Source organism: Coregonus clupeaformis, unplaced genomic scaffold, assembly GCF_020615455.1.
Source record: "Coregonus clupeaformis isolate EN_2021a unplaced genomic scaffold, ASM2061545v1 scaf1878, whole genome shotgun sequence".
Classification (NCBI taxonomy): Eukaryota; Metazoa; Chordata; class Actinopteri; order Salmoniformes; family Salmonidae; genus Coregonus; species Coregonus clupeaformis.
The window spans coordinates 72,853-79,698 of record NW_025535332.1 but is presented as its reverse complement, the minus strand read 5'-3'; the positions used below and the strand labels follow the sequence as shown (position 1 = coordinate 79,698).

Genomic DNA, 6,846 nt, shown 5'->3' with positions numbered 1-6,846 from the left:
GCACCATCTCTACCTGTGTATGTATTTCACCCATCATGTGCTGCTGTTCCACCTTGTCAGCAGCAGAGACCAAAACTGCGTCTCGTGTTTTGCCAGAAGACATTACAGGCTCTTCAGGCATATCTGCCACTGTCTCTGAAGTCACACTCCCCATGTCACTCTCTTTTTCTCCTTCCATAAACACACTCCCCTCCTCTTCGTCAGAAGTGAGGTCCATTGTTTGCAAAAGTAAGTGATCTTTTCCCTTCTTACAGCTACATCTAACTTTCGGTCTGTCACACATTTCACACACATTACCTATGTTCAAACATTCTCTGGCATAATGCCCTTGTTCACTACATTTATGGCAAGTGAATTCTGGACATTCCTTAAGTATGTGCCCCGGCTGAATACATAGTCTACATACCTTCACTTGATTGTCATGGATTACACGAAAATATTCAAATCCCTCGACAGTGTTAAATTTGGTAGAATATGGCAAGGATTGCACATTGTCTGTGAACTTCACCTTGCAAAATCTCGTCCCGTCTACAATGTCTGTTCCTGGCCACATCCTCCTCTTTGATTGGCGTGGTCGCCTTCACTTTCCAGCCTCTTAGTTTCTCATATATCTCCCCATCTTTAATGTATGCAGGCAAGTTCAAAAAGGACACCACAAGCTCATCGTTCCCTAGCTCTTTAGCCATGATTTGACAGTTCTTTATCTTTAGCCCGTCCATTAGTCTTTCTTTTCCCTTTACATGAGACATTGTTATTTCATACTTATTTCCGTCTCTCATTCTACATCCAAGTATTGTTCCACAAACTTCCCTTATTCCTCTCAGCAATTCCATCGTTGTTATTTTCCCTTCCCCAATTATTTCCCACGTTCACCGTCAGTTCCTCCTCATACTTTCTTTTCTTCAGTTCTTCATTTGAAATTCTGATTTCACTGTTGTCCTTTCTCGTTATCGTTTGTATTCTTGATGTTGACGCCATGTTGTCCATCCGGTTATTTTAATCAATATCCCCAAACAGCTCACGCCGATGGGGGATAATAACAAAAAAGTTTCAAAGAAAATCAACTACAATCACACACAAACTTTCAAACTTATAAATAAATAAAAAACTCCAAACAAACGATATCCTCTCTCAAGCACTCAGACACCTGCCGCTCATCCACTTCCTGAAATTCCAAAAGGGCGTATTCAGGCTGGTATGGCCGTAAGCGAGAGAACAACTCTTGGTACAGTATATAAAGAAATGAACAAAATTTACCAGTGATTCGAATTTCCATGCAACTTAATGAACCGACTAAAAACAAAGGCTGAATGTAATGCCTATATTTTGAGGGGAACGCTTTGTCTATTATTTAATTTGACCAGGGCAGCACATACAAACTGCATTTAGTCCAATAAAAATACATGATATTATTAGGTTGATAAATAAAAGGCAGTTGCTCCATGACACATATATTTTGATGGAAACGCACTGTCTATTATTTAAATTGATCAGGGCAGGGCAGGGCAGCACATACAAACTGCATTTAGTCCAATAAAATTACATGATATTATTAGGGTGATATATAAAAGGCAGTTGCTCCATGACACAAGAGTACCCTCCAGTGGAACAAAAGCTTACAGCACCTGGTATTCCAAGGCGGTCTCCTATCCAAGTACTAACCAGGCCCAATCCTGCTTAGCTTCCGAGATCAGACGAGATCAGGCATATTCAGGATGGTATGGCCGTAAGCGCAGGAACAACTCTTGGTACACTATATAAAGACATGAACAAAATTTACCAGCGATTCGAATTTCCGTGTAACTTAATGAACCGACTAAAAACAAAGGCTGAATCTACTGCCTATATTTTCAGGGAAACGCACTGTCTATTATTTAATTTGATCAGGTTAGGACAGGACACACAAACTGCATTTAGTCCAATAAAAATACATGATATTATTAGGGTGATAAATAAAAGGCAGTTGCTCCATGACACAAGAGCACTCTCTAGTGGAACAAAAAAATTACATCACCTGGTATTCCCAGGCAACCTCCCATCCAAGTACTAACCAGGCCCAATCCTGCTTCGCTTCCGAGATCAGACGAGATCGGGTGTATTCAGGCTGGTATGGCCGTAAGCGCAGGAACAACTCTTGGTACACTATATAAAGACATGAACAAAATGTATCAGTGATTCGTATTTCCATGCAACTTAATGAACCAACTAAAAACAAAGGCTGAATGTACTGCCTATATTTTCAGGGAAACGCACTGTCTATTATTTAATTTGATCAGGTTAGGACAGCACATACAAACTGCATTTAGTCCAATAAAAATACATGATATTTTTAGGGTGATAAATAAAAGGCAGTTGCTCCATGACACAAGAGCACTCTCTAGCGGAACAAAAAGCTTACAGCACCTGGTATTCACAGGCGGTCTCCAATCCAAGTACTAACCAGGCCCAATCCTGCTTAGCTTCCGAGATCAGACGAGATCGGGTGTATTTTTTTTTTTTTATATTTTATTATGAAAATCAGACAATTTTACATCATTTCAATCATCATTAAAGGGTGAACAATTCACCCTTTTACAAAATCAGAAAGAAGATACAATAAATCAACAATTAAAACACTCACCTAATCCAATTAATAGTTAAACACAAGTTTTCCATTTGATGACATTCTAATAAATGTACTCCCCCACACAAATTCTTTTTCAAAGTTGCCCCCACCATATCTCTGCATTATCTCTATATTTCCCTCCAACATACTCTTAAAAGTACCTCCACACTCACACATTTCCCTTCATAATGCCCCAAGTTCCTTCTTAGTCTTACAGCATATCGAGCATGACTTAAAACATAATTAACCAAATTAAAATTCAAAACTTTACTTTTCCCATTAATCCCAAAAAGAAAAAAATCTCCTCCATTCCACCCCATTAAAAATCTCCTCCCCCAATGTTTCACTAAAAGCTCCTTTAAAAACTCATGAAAACCTCTTATTCTACTGCATTCAATGAAAAAGTGCATAAAGTTTTCCACCTCTATATGACAAATGTCACATTCTCTATTAATATTTCTGTTGATTTGATGTAAGACCACATTAGTAAAAATCCTATTATGTTTTATTTTAAAATCATTGTCTTCACATTCTATGGAGTTCCCCTTTACATTAACATTCCTCCATATTGACTTCACATCCAAATCTCCAAAAACCTCCGACCACATTTTCTCCGAAGCAGGCACTCTTATCTCTTTTAAAATACATTTACTATAGACTGTTTTAACTTTCAAGCCTGACAAATCACATTTCACTCCACCACTTTCATACAATAAAACCGGCAAACCCCTGGGCTCTCTTAACCGCCCCTGTATTTATTAAAACACCCCACTCCTTCGGAATGCACCCTAAAATTCTCTTATACATATTTTCTACTGTAGTTTTGCTTATTTCATCGCATCGACCTCAACAACATTGTCATAAATAGCTTGTACCGGTAGAAACCCCGGCCTGACCTCATATAGAATATCACCAATCTGTCGCATCCCAGCTCTCATAAAATATTTACAATACAACATTGTATTATTATATTTGATCTTTGGATTCAAAAAGATAGGCTGATTTAAAATATTCTCCAAACTGTTACATTCATAAGAAATGTGGTAAAACCTGCCCCCAAGCCTCGAAAACTTCCTTATAAAACAAAGGTATATTTCCCAACATGTCTTGTTTTACACTCATTAATAAACCATTATCCCCTATCCTCCCAACCTCCTGCAAATACTCTGCAAAAAACCTTTTCCACCCGTAATCTAATTCCCCATATAAATACTTCCGAACCATTTTCACTCTTATTGCTATTTTCCTCACCCTTAAATCCACTAACTTCAAGCCCCCCTCCTCATAACCCGCAATCAATGTTTTAATAGCGATTTTCGCCCCCTTCCCATCCCATAAAAATTCAACTAAAATCTTATTCATTTCAATTAAAACCCATTCTGGCACATCTAAGACATTCATGACGTGAATACAAATTGACATCAGTAAAGAATTTATAACAATAACCTTCCCCTTTAATTTTAACAACCTCCCCTTCCACATATTTACAACCTTTCTGACTTTATTTATCACCCCACTCCATGTCAAATCCCTAGCTTCTTTTTCTTTTACACCTAAAAAAAACTCCCAACACCTTAAAATATTCTTTGGCCTCTTTAAAAGGAAAAATCCCTCATTTACCTTCCCAATATACATTACAACAGACTTTTTCCATATTAACTTTAGCTCCTGATGCTCTTCCATATACTTTAAAACCTTCTATTACCCTTTTTACACTGTCCTCATCACTAACTGTTATAGTTGTGTCATCTGCATATTGGTGAATCAAACTAAATCCCCCCTGTGGAGTCTGTACACAATTAATAAAATTATCCTTCTTAAGAAAAGCCGCTAAAGGCTCAGCTGATAAAACATACAATAAAGCAGATAAAGGACATCCCTGTCTCACAGATCTCTCCAGAGTGAAAGAATCAGTTAAAACCCCATTGCATTTCACCCTACTTTTTGCATTTCTATATAATAATTTAATCCACCCTATTATTTTATTACCAAAGCCAAATCTTTCCAAGACCCTAAACATAAAATCATGTTCTACTCTATCAAAAGCCTTATTTAAATCTATGCTTAAAACAATACCTCCTATCTTATCCCCATTCATTTTGTATCACGTCTCTAATCGTATTAATTGTGTCAGCTATATCCCTCCCAGGAACACTATAATTCTGTGTTGGTGCTATAATATCATGTAAAACTCTCTTCATCCTATTCGCTAAAATTTTGGCCAAAATCTTATAATCCACATTTAATAAACTAATTGGCCTATAATTTTCCAATTTCACCTTACTCCCTTTGTTTTTATATAAAATTGTTATCATTCCTGTCACCATTGATTCTGATACACAATCATTCTCCTCCATATAGTGATAAACCTCCAATAAAATAGGTGCTAAAAGACTTTCATAAATTTTATAAAACTCTGCAATGATACCATCTACCCCAGGGCTCTTATTCACCTGTAAACCCTTTATCGCATCCATCACTTCATTTACTGTAATCTTCCCATCACACATCACCTTATCTTCTCCATTAATTTTCACCTCCACACTACCTAAAATCTCCTGTACACACCCCTCATCCACCTCCCCTTTTTTAAATAAGTCCTTATAAAAACTCTGCACTGTCTCTAAAATCTCTACATAATCATCTACTACTTCCCCCTTTACATTTTCAATCTGTCTAAGATATGTTCTTCTTTGAGTACTCTTCTCTAATCCAAGAAAAAAGGAAGTGCATTTCTCCCCCTCCAAAAAATACTTTGCTTTGCTTCTTATAATGGCCCCCATACACTTATCCATGTCATATTTACTCAATTTTGCTTTCAACTCTAAAAACTTTTCTATATTATAATTAGGTTCACTGTCACACTTCCCCATTTCCTCAACCAATTTGGCTCTCAACTCATTTTCTTTTCTTTTCATCCTGCCTCTCTTTTTCCTTGCATATCTTATACTAAAAACTTTTATTTTTCCTTAACCTTGTCCCACCATAAACACTTATCCTCCCCTTTCTGCTTATCCTCCATTTCACATATTATCAAAGATTTAAGTTGTTTACAATAATCCTCATCCCCCAAATAACTCGCATTCATACACCATGTACCACCTCCTATTCTTTCTTTGTCTAAACCCACCGAGAAATTTAAACATGCATGATCACTGAGTGTTGTAAATACATACTTAACATCTTTCATACAATCCCTTAAATCTTCTTTAACTAAAATCAAATCTATCCTGGTTTGTTTTAATTCCCCTAAAACCACCTGCCTTCTAGAAAATTCTCGTTTATCGGGATTGTCATCTCTCCATATGTCAATAAGTTTTTTTCTCAACCATCATTTTCTTTAAAACCCCCTCTAGATGCATCATTTCTAAATGCAGCTCCTTGTCATATCTAATCTGTCCATATTCACATTAAAATCCCCACCACGATGCAATTTCCCACACTCCATCGTCCCACTTCAACAAATAAAACCTTGCGCTCTATTTCATTATTTGGCGCATAAACATTTATAATTCTAAACTTCATATCCATATACTCAAAATCTAAAACTAAAATCCTCCCATTATTATCATCATGTACATGTACCACTTTGTCCACCACATCCTTTCTCACTAGAATAGCAACCCCACTAGAATTCCCTCTACCATTATTAACAAAAATAAAATCCCTCCATATTTGTTTTACTTTCAATACACAATCATTGTCCCAATGTGTCTCTTGTAGACATAAGATATCCACATTCTTCATTTGAACTATATTTTGAAATTTATCCATCGTCCTTAAACCATTTACATTTAGGGACACAAACTTAACCATTTCAAAAAATAATAAAATGAAAAGAAATACCTTCATTGTCCTCTACTTTTTGTCCTGTTTCTTTCCTCTTCTATCCTTCTTCTCCCCCCGTCGCTTTTCCTCTTCCTGTAGCTTTCCCTTAGTTGTTCTACCTTTGCCCCTTCGTCCGTATCAGATATCTCCTCCAAGCCCATTTCGTCCAACCAACTCAAGTTCTTTACTCCCACATCCGTTGTGCTCCCCGTATCTCTCTCCGTCTCTGGTATTGTCGTCAAACTCAAACTGCCCTCCATGTCTTCACCCCCTGAGGTACTCGCAGGGCCTGAGCTTTCCCCAATAATCTGTGCGTCCCCAGTGCCTCCACCCAGCCCGATCCCCTCCTCCTGTAAACTCCCTCTTCTCATCTCTGAGTCCAAGCTGCTCCCTATTTCGTCTGCCTTTTGCTC

General features: G+C 37.4%; 1 non-coding gene and 1 pseudogene across 1 annotated transcript; both read right to left on the bottom strand.

The window, feature by feature from the left end:
* Nucleotides 1-1,613: 1,613 nt before the first annotated feature.
* Nucleotides 1,614-1,732, bottom strand: LOC123487909. Its single transcript, XR_006659901.1, has one exon. It is a non-coding gene; the product is annotated as a 5S ribosomal RNA (ribosomal RNA).
* Nucleotides 1,733-2,002: 270 nt separating this feature from the next.
* Nucleotides 2,003-2,121, bottom strand: LOC121560469 (annotated as a pseudogene).
* Between the last annotated feature and the right edge of the window lie 4,725 nt (nucleotides 2,122-6,846).